This window comes from Zootermopsis nevadensis, unplaced genomic scaffold (assembly GCF_977971745.1).
Source record: "Zootermopsis nevadensis isolate Lab colony 2312 unplaced genomic scaffold, Znev_1.0 Znev_ptg000022l, whole genome shotgun sequence".
NCBI lineage: Eukaryota > Metazoa > Arthropoda > Insecta > Blattodea > Termopsidae > Zootermopsis > Zootermopsis nevadensis.
The window spans coordinates 20,433,228-20,445,978 of record NW_028259154.1 but is presented as its reverse complement, the minus strand read 5'-3'; the positions used below and the strand labels follow the sequence as shown (position 1 = coordinate 20,445,978).

The 12,751-nt window shown below is 38.6% G+C and overlaps 2 protein-coding genes across 10 annotated transcripts in view; both read right to left on the bottom strand.

The window, feature by feature from the left end:
- Positions 1 to 12,751, bottom strand: part of kug (FAT atypical cadherin kugelei) — a 488,225-nt gene that overhangs the window by 191,968 nt on the left and 283,506 nt on the right. The window lies entirely within an intron of this gene.
- Positions 1 to 12,751, bottom strand: part of LOC110840636 (uncharacterized) — a 36,403-nt gene that overhangs the window by 4,924 nt on the left and 18,728 nt on the right. The window contains exon 1 of one of the 3 annotated variants that reach the window (XR_015536523.1): positions 7,528 to 8,251. The exons of the other annotated variants lie outside the window; for them this stretch is intronic. The gene's annotated coding sequence lies outside the window, so the exon portion shown is untranslated. Of the gene's footprint in view, positions 1 to 7,527; positions 8,252 to 12,751 lie in introns of those variants that run through there. 3 annotated transcript variants of the gene reach the window in all.

Genomic DNA, 12,751 nt, shown 5'->3' with positions numbered 1-12,751 from the left:
ATCTCTTAGAACTTTAATTGCCCGGTAAACATAAACGGGAACTCGGTCTCCTTGATGCAAGGCTATGCTGGCCCATTCGTCCCAACCAGCAGCCTCTAAATGTTTCAGTCCTTACAACGTAAACTCCATTTTAAATCGTATTAAAAACCTGAAAAACGATTACTACAGTGTGACTAGAATGTGTCGCCACTGAATGTAACCACTTTAAAGTAGCAATGGGGAACACGAAGCGAGAGTTGGCGAAAAGAACAACAAAAGCAAACCGTTTATTAAGTACAGCCATTTAATTGGATTATTAGTTAATATCACGCAATTTTTCACCTCTATCCATGAACCCAACCTCAGATAAGGTTCTCACGATGGTAAAGATGTCAATGTTTGTGTTCTGGGTTGGTACGTGTGTATATTTGTAAAGGTACGCAGTTTTGTAATTTTCTAGTGTCCGGAAAGCCTGGAGGATGAACACGCCCTGTCTACTTTGTTTCCCGAGCGACACCGATGGATAAAACGTGGAGTTAAATTTATCTTTCAGATACGCGCGCCTTAAAACATTACTCGGCGAACCTGTATATGTTATAATGGGGTAGTGCTTCCACAAAGAGGTCAGATCATCCGGTTTGAAACGAGGCATTATGCTGTACAGCTTATGTTCGCTCTCACGTTCTGGTACGATCCCTGGCGTTGCTTAATTCAAACGCTCGTATATGGGATATAATCTACTTTGCAGGATTCGAAACGGTTGAGTGGGCTTGCTTTCCGTCAAAAGCGTCTTCAGAAATATTCCAAGTAGCAACAAGGCCCCAGTCACTGTAACAAGACAGGGAGTGACGGAAGTTTAATCCACTGCTTCTGTTTTCCTCCCGAAGTCGCTGCCTTGTTGTTCAGGAAGAACTTCGAGAAGACGGAAGTTCCTGGGAGGATCAAAGGAGTCGTACATAGCAGTAAAAGTCTTGTTAAGTAAAGATAAACTAGATTAAAGAATGCAGATTAGGGCATGGTAGCACAGCAGACCATGTACTGTGCTAGCCGCACTAACTTCCTAGAACAGACATCTTGAAAATATGTTCGCAGCTCCTTATGAAACCTGCACGTTCGCTTTGTTTCATATGATTCCCAGCATAAACAGCGTTAACAAACCGATCTTCGCAATGGTGAATTGAAGTATTAAATATTAGCAGAGTACATGCAGTACTACTGAGAATAGGCACCGTGGCGACCTCACGACCATGGCCCCGTGGCGTTCAAGGCGATAGTGCAGACCTGGGCGACCACAGTGTTAATTACAGCTACAAACATGAGGAGTCGTGGCGATCTACCGATTTGGGCGACTAGTATGTAGGACTCTGGCGACTTAGGCTAGATTAGCGAGATTTTCTAGTTCCACTAAGATTGGATTTGGGTAGGTTAGGTTTGGTTAGGTAACGTTACACTACGTTAGGTTAGGTCGATTAGTCTGTGGTGTGTTATGCAGTGTTATTTTATATTCCATTTTATTTTAGGTTGAGTTACACTACATTAACTTGCGTTTGGTTCGTTTCGTTTGTTTTGTTGAGATGTTTTCTTTGCTTTGGTTTGGTTATATTGGCTTACGTTGTACTGTGTTGGGCTGGGTTGGGTTGTGCTGATTTTTATTGGTTTATGTTAGGTTATCTTGGAATGGTTTTGGTTTAAACTGTTAGATTACGCTGAGCTGAGTTAGGTTACGATATGTTATATTTTGTTAGCGGTATTTAGTCTGCTTTAGATTAATTTCTGTTATGTTAGGCTGTTTTCATTTGGATTAGTACAGGGTATGTTAGTTCGGTTTTGTTTGTATTACGTTACGGTCATTTCAGAGACAGAAGTGTTGACAATTGTCTATTTCGAGATGCTCATTGTATGATTACAGTAAAATCCCTACAGATATAGGGTTTACTCAGTGGTGCATAACACTGACTACCGTAAACTATATCAGGAACCACATTGGCTTAGCGCCTCAAACCGTGTACAGAACATTTAATATGACTATAAAGAAACATTTTCTTCAAATGCCTTCAATGCAATATTACATGTTTCACAAGCATAGATGGCACTGTTGCAAAACTACGTGCTATAAATCAACGTTTATCATATTTTTGTTCTGTATTTCGTTAAACAATCGGCTTTTAAATCTAATATTCAAAACAAAAATTTAAGATGTAAATGAGATCTCTTATTCATATTTTACAGCGCTTCTTGAGGGATGAACATTTTATGTAAGTTTCGGGTTATATATTGTGCTGCTACAAACCAAAATTACATACGCTACACAACTATTCCTCTACTCCCCTATAAAACAACTTAAATCAAAATGCATTCAGTGACTTCGAAAATTAAAATCCACCAACATCTTTTTAATAAGCATTAAATAACTCGATAATAATTCACGCACATATAATACACATGTCCTTACCTAACAACACTCACACTAAATTCACACGCGCAGATACGCACGCACAATGTCCACTGAACACCAAGCCTGATCCGTTCTGTGCGACGCAATTAATTCAAGACGAATGACGGTCACCTGAAAGACACGACGGGCTATTAACCGACCGCATTCCTAACCCGCACAGTAAATGGATCTACTCTGTGCATTGTCCAAGCGTACCAAGCCGTTATTACCCGAAACTAAACACGTTTTCCACAAAAGTAGCTTCAATTCAACAAACATGTTACGAGGCCAACACAAATCAGTGAGGGGGCGTTTTGGAAATTCCAACGCTTCTGTGAAGCTTTTAACAAGATTAAAATACAAATGTTTCACATACATCCGTGCCAGCTGTTAGTAAAGCTGGATTTGTATCATTGACTCTTTTTTTCACATTAGTATACGCTGAACTTCAGTTCATCACCATAAACAATAAAAACCATATCATCAGCTTTCGCAGGTTAGGGATTTTACATCCTGTTCAAGAAATATGCTTAGACTGTGTCTCTGTCGCCCGTTTCGCTCCTTGTCAGTTTATTTTATGTCAATCCCATTCAGTTTGTATAAGTAATTATAACCCGTATTAACAGTTAATATTAATTCTAATCTATTTCAGAAGTATCAGTAACGGAATTCTAGTACTTGTGAACAGGCAGTCGTAGACAATTCCCAAAACTAAATCTGGTGCTTCAAAATTGACAAAATAAATGTCGCTTTCTACACATTTATACTAGCTTAAATCACGCGACTTTGGCACTGGTTTTCCAAACACCCAAGTTGGATCAAATCTTCGCTTCCTCTGAGCATTCTCTCAGACAATAACGAAGTCGTGGTCTCTGCACCAAACTTCGCGACGTCCCACAGATGGATGGAACCTAATACGAGGCTCCGTGTCTACGAAGCAGCAACAGCTACGAACAAGTTCAAAATTTAATATTTCACTCAAATCATTGCTCTAGTCACGCAAACGACTCCTAACACAGGAAACTGTGTTTGACAATGCAAGTAAGTATATAGGGATTATTGTGATAATGGTAATTGTCTTCGAACGTTGTTTTAAGCACCCTAAAGTTACACGCATGTTCAAAATAAACGGAGGGCTAGATGACCAGTCCATTTCATCTTCTCTTACTTAATTATCGTAATAATATCTGGTAAACAATTTAAAATATTAATCTCCTCATTACGCTGTTTTACTCTAGTCTCCTGCCAGTTCATCCAAGTTCTTCCTTAATCCATCTTAATTTAAATACTATCGGAATGTTTTATTTTGATAAGAATAGAATCCTTCTCTAGATTAAGGATCGTCTCTCATGGCAAACAATGTAGCCAAAGCTGTCACTGTCCTCCCAATGAAAATCTCAAAAAAGTATGCCCTTATGTAAAGTGGTAGTAAAGACTACCACATCTAAATAAAACTGAAATGCCCCAACAATTTCTCCAGTACCAAATCTGATCAAGATCGGTTTACCCGTTCTCGAGTTATTTCACGCTTACGGCCAGAGATGGATGAAAAGGGTGAACAGACAGCGGACCCACCTGAAAACTTAAGCAAATAAGACAGCAACAACGTGGCAATTGTACGAACATATCTACACAACTCTGATTATACAGTAGGCGTAATCTGATGCAGCGAATGCGACAAGCAAGGAGGAGAAACAGAGATGCATGAAATTACATTGTTGTCAGACAGTTAAGCGACCATGTGTGTGGAACATGTGATAATAGTATTGATTCGATCATCGACTATTAATAGGTACCTTGCCCTGACTACTCCATTGTTCCTTTCGAAATCTGATTATCATACCTACAGGGGATTCAGGCAATGCTGCGTCAAGCAAGTTATAATCTAGGTCTTCGTAGATTCGCAAAGCGTTCTGATGTATCGATTCATACATAGCTGAAGACCTACGATTACATACTATAAGAGGAGAAACCGAAATATATATACCGGTCATTTCCAAGCTTTTTTTTTTTCTGTTTTGCAAACCTCGTTCGTTTTAAAGTTAAATATAGCGGATACTAATTTTTTTACAAATATAATATACTTTTCACCAGATGATAACCTCGGTACGGCAATGCGAATAAAATACTATAAATAAAACCCGGATACTATGAACGAAAATAGTTGTGAAACCCAATTCAGACTTCAAACAGTGAATAACTTTCCTGAAATGATAACCACATCAAAAATAAAGCATTCATGTATTACGAATTGGGTCTATATGTCAACGGACATGCATACTAATTTAGGTAATCAATCGTTTCAGCTCATTTCCGTGGAAACACAAGATATATAAAAATTAATTTTTATCTGCGAGGCATGAACATCCAAGATCATAGATCAACGCAAATTCATGCTCTGTCCAGTTTACCCCTGGGGATAGCTGGCTGGGTGGATCCAACAGCTAGGAAAAACGTCTGTTGCCTGCACCGGGATCAAACCCCGATAGTCCAACTCCCAGCTATTCACTATAATGACCTATTTGTAGCTAAGCATATAGTAAAATGGTAACATTAAATTTCAAATGAATTTCAGTAAAATGCTCATCAGTACTTCTTTTTCTTGAGTATAGTACTTTATACATTATATTTACTAACGTAAATATTAATCGTCATGCCATTAATAACATCCACACACCGTTGTGGGAATAGTTTAATTTCCTTGTTTCTCTCATTCCTGGTCTAGAGAGAGGAGTATCAACTAACGAACTTCTAAATTCAGTCGCGGTCTGTTGATAATTGGGTTATCCTGTTATAAGCCAATAATATTGCGAATTTCTGTGCATTAGACTGCTCATATTTCAATCAAGTAATTGTATTTATGTAAACTTAATATACGTTCATGCAATTGATTGAAAGTGAATGGTTGCAATATAAACCGTAACTGCCTGTTGTTTAACAGCAAAGCTGTTATAAAATTATATTTGTAAATGTTAATGAAATAATTCGGTCCGCGACGTATTTCAAGTCATTGGTTTGTACAGCGGCACACGTGGCGCATTGGACATGACGATGAATCAAACCTCTTCACTAAATCGTTCCCAATATCACTAAATGGGTTAGTTCATGTTGTTAAATGTGCAACTTGTGTTCGATACAATCAATCCCGGTTCGAATGTCAGTCGCATATTCCTCATTTTCGACAATCCTTTTAGGCATCGTATTATCCTAAATAAAACAGGAATATTTCTCTTGTATTACTTTTCATTCTAAAATCTCGTTCGACACAACTTTTTTTCAAGAAACAATTAATCATTAAATATCTTTCAAACTAATGAGGGTTAAACTTTCAGCAGAAATTAATTTTCTTCGTTTTTCGAACAAGGTCCATCAAATTAAAATTACTTACAGTTTTGAATGGTAGGATGAGTGTCGATCTCAGCCAAGTAAGGCACTATCCTAGAACTTCCCCAGAAAGGCTGACAGAAAACATGAAAAATCTTAATCAGCATATCCGATCTCAAAGTCGGCACACGGACCTGGGATATACAACATACAAAACCACGTACATCTTACATCGACCAGTCGAACTCAGCGCCTCTAGTTCTGTCCACAGAAATAAAAAAAAAAATAAACAAATGAAGGGACCCCTGAGGTAAGACAGAAGTTTGTGAATGCTACTCAAGTGGCTGATTAAGAGTTCAAGATTTTCTTCAATAACAATTTGTTACAAATTATATACGAAACTCAAAACACAATCTGATCTAAACTCTGAGAAGTAGAGGTATGGAGATATATATCTATCTTCCCTCTTCAATGAAGTGTGATATAATTCATCCACCACTTCATGTTTTATTGACTACACACAACAATCCGTCCCTTGTCACTTGCCACTATATACAGACTCCAACTCCATGCGTTATCTTCACTGTGAAAGCTGAGTATATTTCATACAAGTATGTCAGATAAAATCACAAATGTAAATCATAACAATTACCTTCACTGTCAAAGTATCAGAGAACAAACAAGCAAAAACAAAACACAGAATGAATAGTTACGTCTCTTTTCTCTTTTCCAGCTCATGTTATGTATAAATCATGTGCGAATTTCAATTGCGTCAGAATAATTCTTAAACAACGTAAGTTTAGTTAGGTTTCAATGAGGAACGTTTCAATACTTAAGTACAATCTCTAACCCTTGATCCCTGAGTGTGTGGCCAGGTCTCACACTCCCGAAAGAATAACAAACATGAAGGTAATGTTGACACTGTTTCGAAACAGTCTGGCATTTATGTATATGGATGGCACAGCACTGCCACGCTGTTGGCTTAGCGCCTGTTACTTAAACAGGAGAAACACGGTCGCCTTCACGTCTTCATTAAAAGCTTGTACATTTACGCGTGGCATGTCAGCAAATATTTCATAGCGTCATGTGCATGTAATTCGCCACAATAAAATGAACACATAGAGGAAAAAACCAGACATAGACCTATTTCATATACAGCATATATTTTAATACAGAATCCCAACTAACACCATGAAACAGGATCCTTCTTGAAAAGCTAAGAATCGCTCAGATGACCAATAAATTGCTAGCAATTTATCTAACCAGAAGGTTCGCTGCCATTTTCATATAAATGTGACACTAGATCCACGCCTGGGCCAGCCGAACCCAATCTACGTGTGCATCGTACATAAAATCAATTTTAATATTATCCTTCCACCTACTCCGGGACTAAATATAAACATGCACTTATAAAATTCAATATATCTTTACTCCACCCATTTGTGGATTACGTTACGATTCTCTGAATAAACTCAAATTATCTACCTAAACAAAATTAATCAATTTTATCTATGTAACCGAGAAGTGTTATGTTTTATTTGAAGTGGGACCTGAATTCTTGAATTGGCCAATTATTTGGACAAACTTCGTCCTTTGCCTCTATCTGAGAAACCATGTCAACAGCCCTAACCAGTCACTTCATATGATTATTGTCTCGAAAGTCTGTCACAAAGCTAAAATAAGATGTATAAGATGTATTTTTCACACAATATGCAAATGTCAGTGAATGAAAACAATGTGTTCCAAACAAACCAGAACTGTCTTTAATATAAACACTAGATAGACACTACCTGTTGTGCATACCAATGAAGACACGAGACAGAGAAGAAGCAGTTTACCATGTACTTCATAGCATCGCACAAGACAAGAAAGTCATCTTAAGCGACGAAGATGACAATCACGTTATGTACTGGTGCAATGATTGGCAGGCTAACCCAAGTACTGTTTATTTCTGTCGTGGTCGCTCCCCTTCTGCTGATGATCACTATATCCCCCCTCCCCCAAAAATCAACTCCGTGGAATCCGGTTGGGTTCTCGACGCTGGTTTTTTTGGACGGGCGTGAAACATGGTCACCAACATTACAGGAAGAATGTCGAGAGAGGATGTTTGAAAACAGGGCGCTGAGAAGAATCTTTGGACCAACGAAGCAACAAGAGACAGAAAACTCCTTGATTTGATCGACCAATAATATTTGGTGAATATAAATTACAGTTCCTCACTATTACCTGCCCACTTTAGTTTCCAACACTTCATTATCCTAACAATTTAGCATGTACGTTGCAACGATCCAGTAGTTAATTACACCAACAAATAATTTCCTCAGTCGCCACCTGTTTTTAAACTTAGTAAAGGATGGACACACACATTACCTCTTTAGCGTAATTCCGAAGGTCAACTCTGACCTAAGAAAATCACTATAAATACAAAGTCAATCAATAAAAGCATTAAAACGGCTCTTGAAAAATAAAATATGTAAATGTTGACTGGATTCAACTGGCTCGGGATAGGGTCGTGGCATGCTCTAGTGAATATAATGAGCCTCCGCGTTCCATAGAAGTCGAAGGTGTTCTTGACTAGTTGAACTACAATCAGTTTATCGAAAAGGACTTGGTTCCACTGGGGTAGTCAGTCAAGAGTCTTGTTCCTCTGCACCGAATTGCTTCTAAATGGAAAAAGAAGACCGAGTTCATGAATCTACAGAAGACTGATTGACAAGCTGAGCTAAGAACAACTGCTTCGAATTTTCAACACCTCATCTCCTGTGACTCAAACCATCCACCAAAATCTCTACAAACAGGGGAAAGCTTTTTGATAGGATTTGCTTGCACTAAGGGACAAACAAGGCTAGGACAAGTGACGGCAGGCGGCCACAAGAGTGGGTGAAGGAAGCTGAAACTCGTCTCCAAATAATAATTATACAGCACAGCTACAAGCAGTGCAACAAATGAACTAAATAAGAACGAGAAACCTAAGTGATTGTAGTTAGCACTTGGTTCGCACTGAGGAACTACTGGATACGTAATTCAACCCACCAACTAGAAGCAACTTACTGCGGCTGCCAATATAAACGCAGAATATGGACACTCTATTAAGTACACTCTCCTAATTCGGTAACGAAACCCAAGAAGATTCAGTTGGGTATGTAGCATGCAAACGAGATGAGACATGCATATGAAATTTTTGTTGGAGAACATAAATGGGAGTTCAATTCTAAAGGGTTTTCTGACGACGGTAATTTACACTTAAAATGATTCATTGTCAGAACTGTTTCCATCGTCTGTACTTTAAAACCACGACAGAGACTAGCTCTATCTAAGGGACCCAACAGAGTAGGTACCTCTCACCTGAAAACGGAGACAGAACCAGCCTCCGAAACGTCGTGGTTTTAAAATACAGACGATGGAAAAAGTCCTGACAATGAATAATTTTAAGTATATAAATGGAAGTGATCTCATGCGGGATTCTGGTACAGAAGGGATGATGTAGGTTAGATCCATGAGACTCAGGACAATGTCCAAAGCGGGATCTTGTAAACAAAGTCGTGAAATTCAGATTTGAATAATTCTGCCTGATTTTACCCTAATTTCACTGTTTACACAACTCTTCGCGTCGCATTTTAATTTAAAATGAAATGTTAACTAGAACTGCAAGTTACTTCAATGACTGCATTACATCAGGCAGTCAGAATAATTAAAATACTGGTAAGATACGAACGATTGTTTAATTCTAGAAAATCCGTTGAGGGCAATTTTAAGTTAAAGAATCCACGGGTAACGACCATCTACTTCAAAATTCTTCCTCGCACAATATTAACAACCTTCACGCAATCTTATTCGAAACTATATGAATTTCACAGTCGATACAGCGTCGTTAAAAAACTAAAATGCTTCCTGATTCAAGACAGATCAGCGGAATTGACGTCGGGCCGCCTGCAGTTGAACAATCAAGTCAGAGGACCAGAGTTACCTCGAAAATTTAAACTCAACTCTCCACTAGCACGTAGCAGTATCGAACCTTTTTTGTTACTACATACTACTTCAGGGACCACCCAATCCCCCACCATGTAACGTGACGATCCCACAAACAGCAAATATCCATTTGGCGGCAACTGAGGCCATGTGGCTTCCAAGAATCTTTAGAACCTTCATCAAAATTTTACTTCGTGTTCTCTATTTTATAACAAAGTTTTATGTTAGCTTCATGTCCAGGTGTAGGTCCATGTCTGTGTCCTTGAACGTGTTTGTGTGCGTCGTTTGCAGGAAATAACTGTTTTCGTGAAGCCATGTATAAACCCCACGCCACTGGAAGGAAACACGCTATTATTTTCAATTCCCTGCCATCAATAGCATTAAGATGGCGGACATTCAAAGAAGACTTCTCAGCCTACCTTCCAGATATCCTAAGATTTAGTACAGCAGTAAAGGTTTTGAATTAAAGGGTACCTTATACATAATATTTTCTCCTATTTTCGTCACTGAGACTTTCTTACAAGACAGCAAACATGGTATTATGACTGTTAACAATTTTATATCGAGCAAACCTATCGATTAGCAGTACCTGAACCCTTTCCACCTCGACAATACGACCGTTACAAAAAGACTGAAGCACGTGTAAACAGGTGGAAATACACTAACCACAAACTGACATAAGATTTATAAACGTTCTTTAATATAGTCATAAAATGCACACACATATTCGTCACGTAAATAAATTCTGAATATCTAGACAAACCAATGAAGCAGAGAACATCCTGAGAAGCAAATAGTCCCTCATCTAATCAAGAAATTTCTCGTCTTTTACGGACCGATTAAGTTCATAACCCTGTTCACAACAGCCAAGGAATGGCCGCTGGCCTGAGCTCAATTCCGCACCCTTTCGTACTTTTCCTGTAAAAGCCTCGGTCTTCCAAGTGGTCGCTTCCCTTCATCATATTTTCCAACCGATACTGAGCACGCATTTCTCATCACTCTTAAGCGTGCACGTGCCTCGCCCACTTCAAACATCTTCTGGTCGTCCTAATTTCTGGTAAAGAGCAAAAACTACGAGTCTCCTAAATTTTATGTATCTTCCAGCCTCCTGTAAATTTCTTCCGCTATGATCCAAACATTCTCCTCAGCGCCCTGTCCTCATACCTTCAGTCTCTCTGTTTTCCCTTATCAGGAGTGACCAAGTTTCATACCCATACCAAACAAAAGGTAAAATTATAATCTTACGATTAGGATTTAATCGTAGAAACACGTCACTTATAATATGTTCACACAATGATAGTATGTATATCGATGGTCTTAGGACAACAAAATATTTAAGCATACAACACCAAAGGACAAAATGTTAAGTTCTTTGCACGTAAACTACGTAAGACGCAAATAAGCTTACAGTTGGGGAAAAATGTGTCAGCCAACTTCTCGGAAAACAAACACAAAAATACAAGACAAGACACTGGTGATAGAGAATTATAAATAATTACTTAGTAGTAAATTTGTCGCTAACGAAGAGAGAGACAGCGAAGCCACGCGTGACCGGATAAAACTGGGTTACTATAAAGTCCAACATCAATCAGTTGACTTCCAGCTATGCAAGCAATTTAGATTTAACGTCATTCTCTGTATGCTCATACATAAGCCCTTTGTAGTCTGAAACAATATTAATTTCCATCAATACACTTGTAAACAGGTATTGGAATATGACGCCCATTATTAACCCGACAAAATCAGGCAAACGATGTCGAGCAGAGTTGCTAATTTGTTTTCTGGAGTATGGGTCCCAAATCTCATTCCTATGTTCCAGTTGTTAAACATGAACACACAACTATTCATCAATATACACACACGGGGTTTACTCACGAGAAAAGCAATTAGTTGTACTTAGAAACGGAATGCATATAAAATTACATGGATACGTGTCATTGCGAGGTCACAAACCTAATTCAGCACGCCCATGTCTAAGCACATAATATATAATTATTAAACCAGGCACAAAGTTATTTCAATTAAAAGTTGCATTCCTTCATTATATGCTAATTATTCCTGTTGTGAGTTCTTCCTGAGAATAATTCCAAAATTTTGATTACAGCTTTGTATAAAGTAGAGGTTCTATTTGATCGATACAGAACAAAACGGCATTAGTCAAATAAAGATTAGTGAGGAAAACCGGTATCAGATGTAATCAAAATCAGTAGCTTCAGAAATGAAGCACAGACGAAAACACGACCTCTACTTAGTGCGTTCACTGTACATAAAACCACATAAAAAGTAAAGTAAGTGCTTCACATTTCTGAACTATACACGGTGGTCTAGCGGTTAGAACGCTGGCCTTGTAATCCTGGGGTCTCGGGTTCGATTCCCGGCGGTGCCCGAATTTATAACTTGTGTTGGGCAAGGCCGTGGTCTAGGCAACACGGAGTTTTCCTCCGTGGCATCCCAACAATTACTCCATTCACACACAGAAGAAGGCAATGGCAAACCACTTCTGGATCATTTGCCAAGAACGTATATGAACAGGTCCCAGTCCGAGAAAACGATGGAAGGATCCTGTTCATATGGACCTGTCGTCAGACAGAACACTAAATAAATACATTACAGTATGTACACATGAAACGCACTTTAGGGTAATCTGAAATCTCATTAATTATTAAGATATAACATGTTGAAAGGTTGATTTATTTTTAAAACCAGTTCCAGCATGGTCCCATAGTTCTAATGATTCAGCCCACAGCTGCATTTTAATTAGTCCACTTCCCTCCTTCACCTATATCTTGGCACGTATTTTGCTTTACGAAGACTATCGCTAACAAGAAGACGCCCTCACACAGCGAGCTTCAAACTATCAGTTCTGACGTTACAGCTTAATTAAATCACGAAGATGCAAAATTGCCACTCTCGAGTCTACATCACGAAAATACGAAACATTTAGGTGAGAGACGGCGAGCATAAAGATTACTGTCTTTTGGGATGCTGCGACGTGCAGTAAACAAATTGGATGACAATTCGCCTTGATAATAGAAGCTCTAGGAT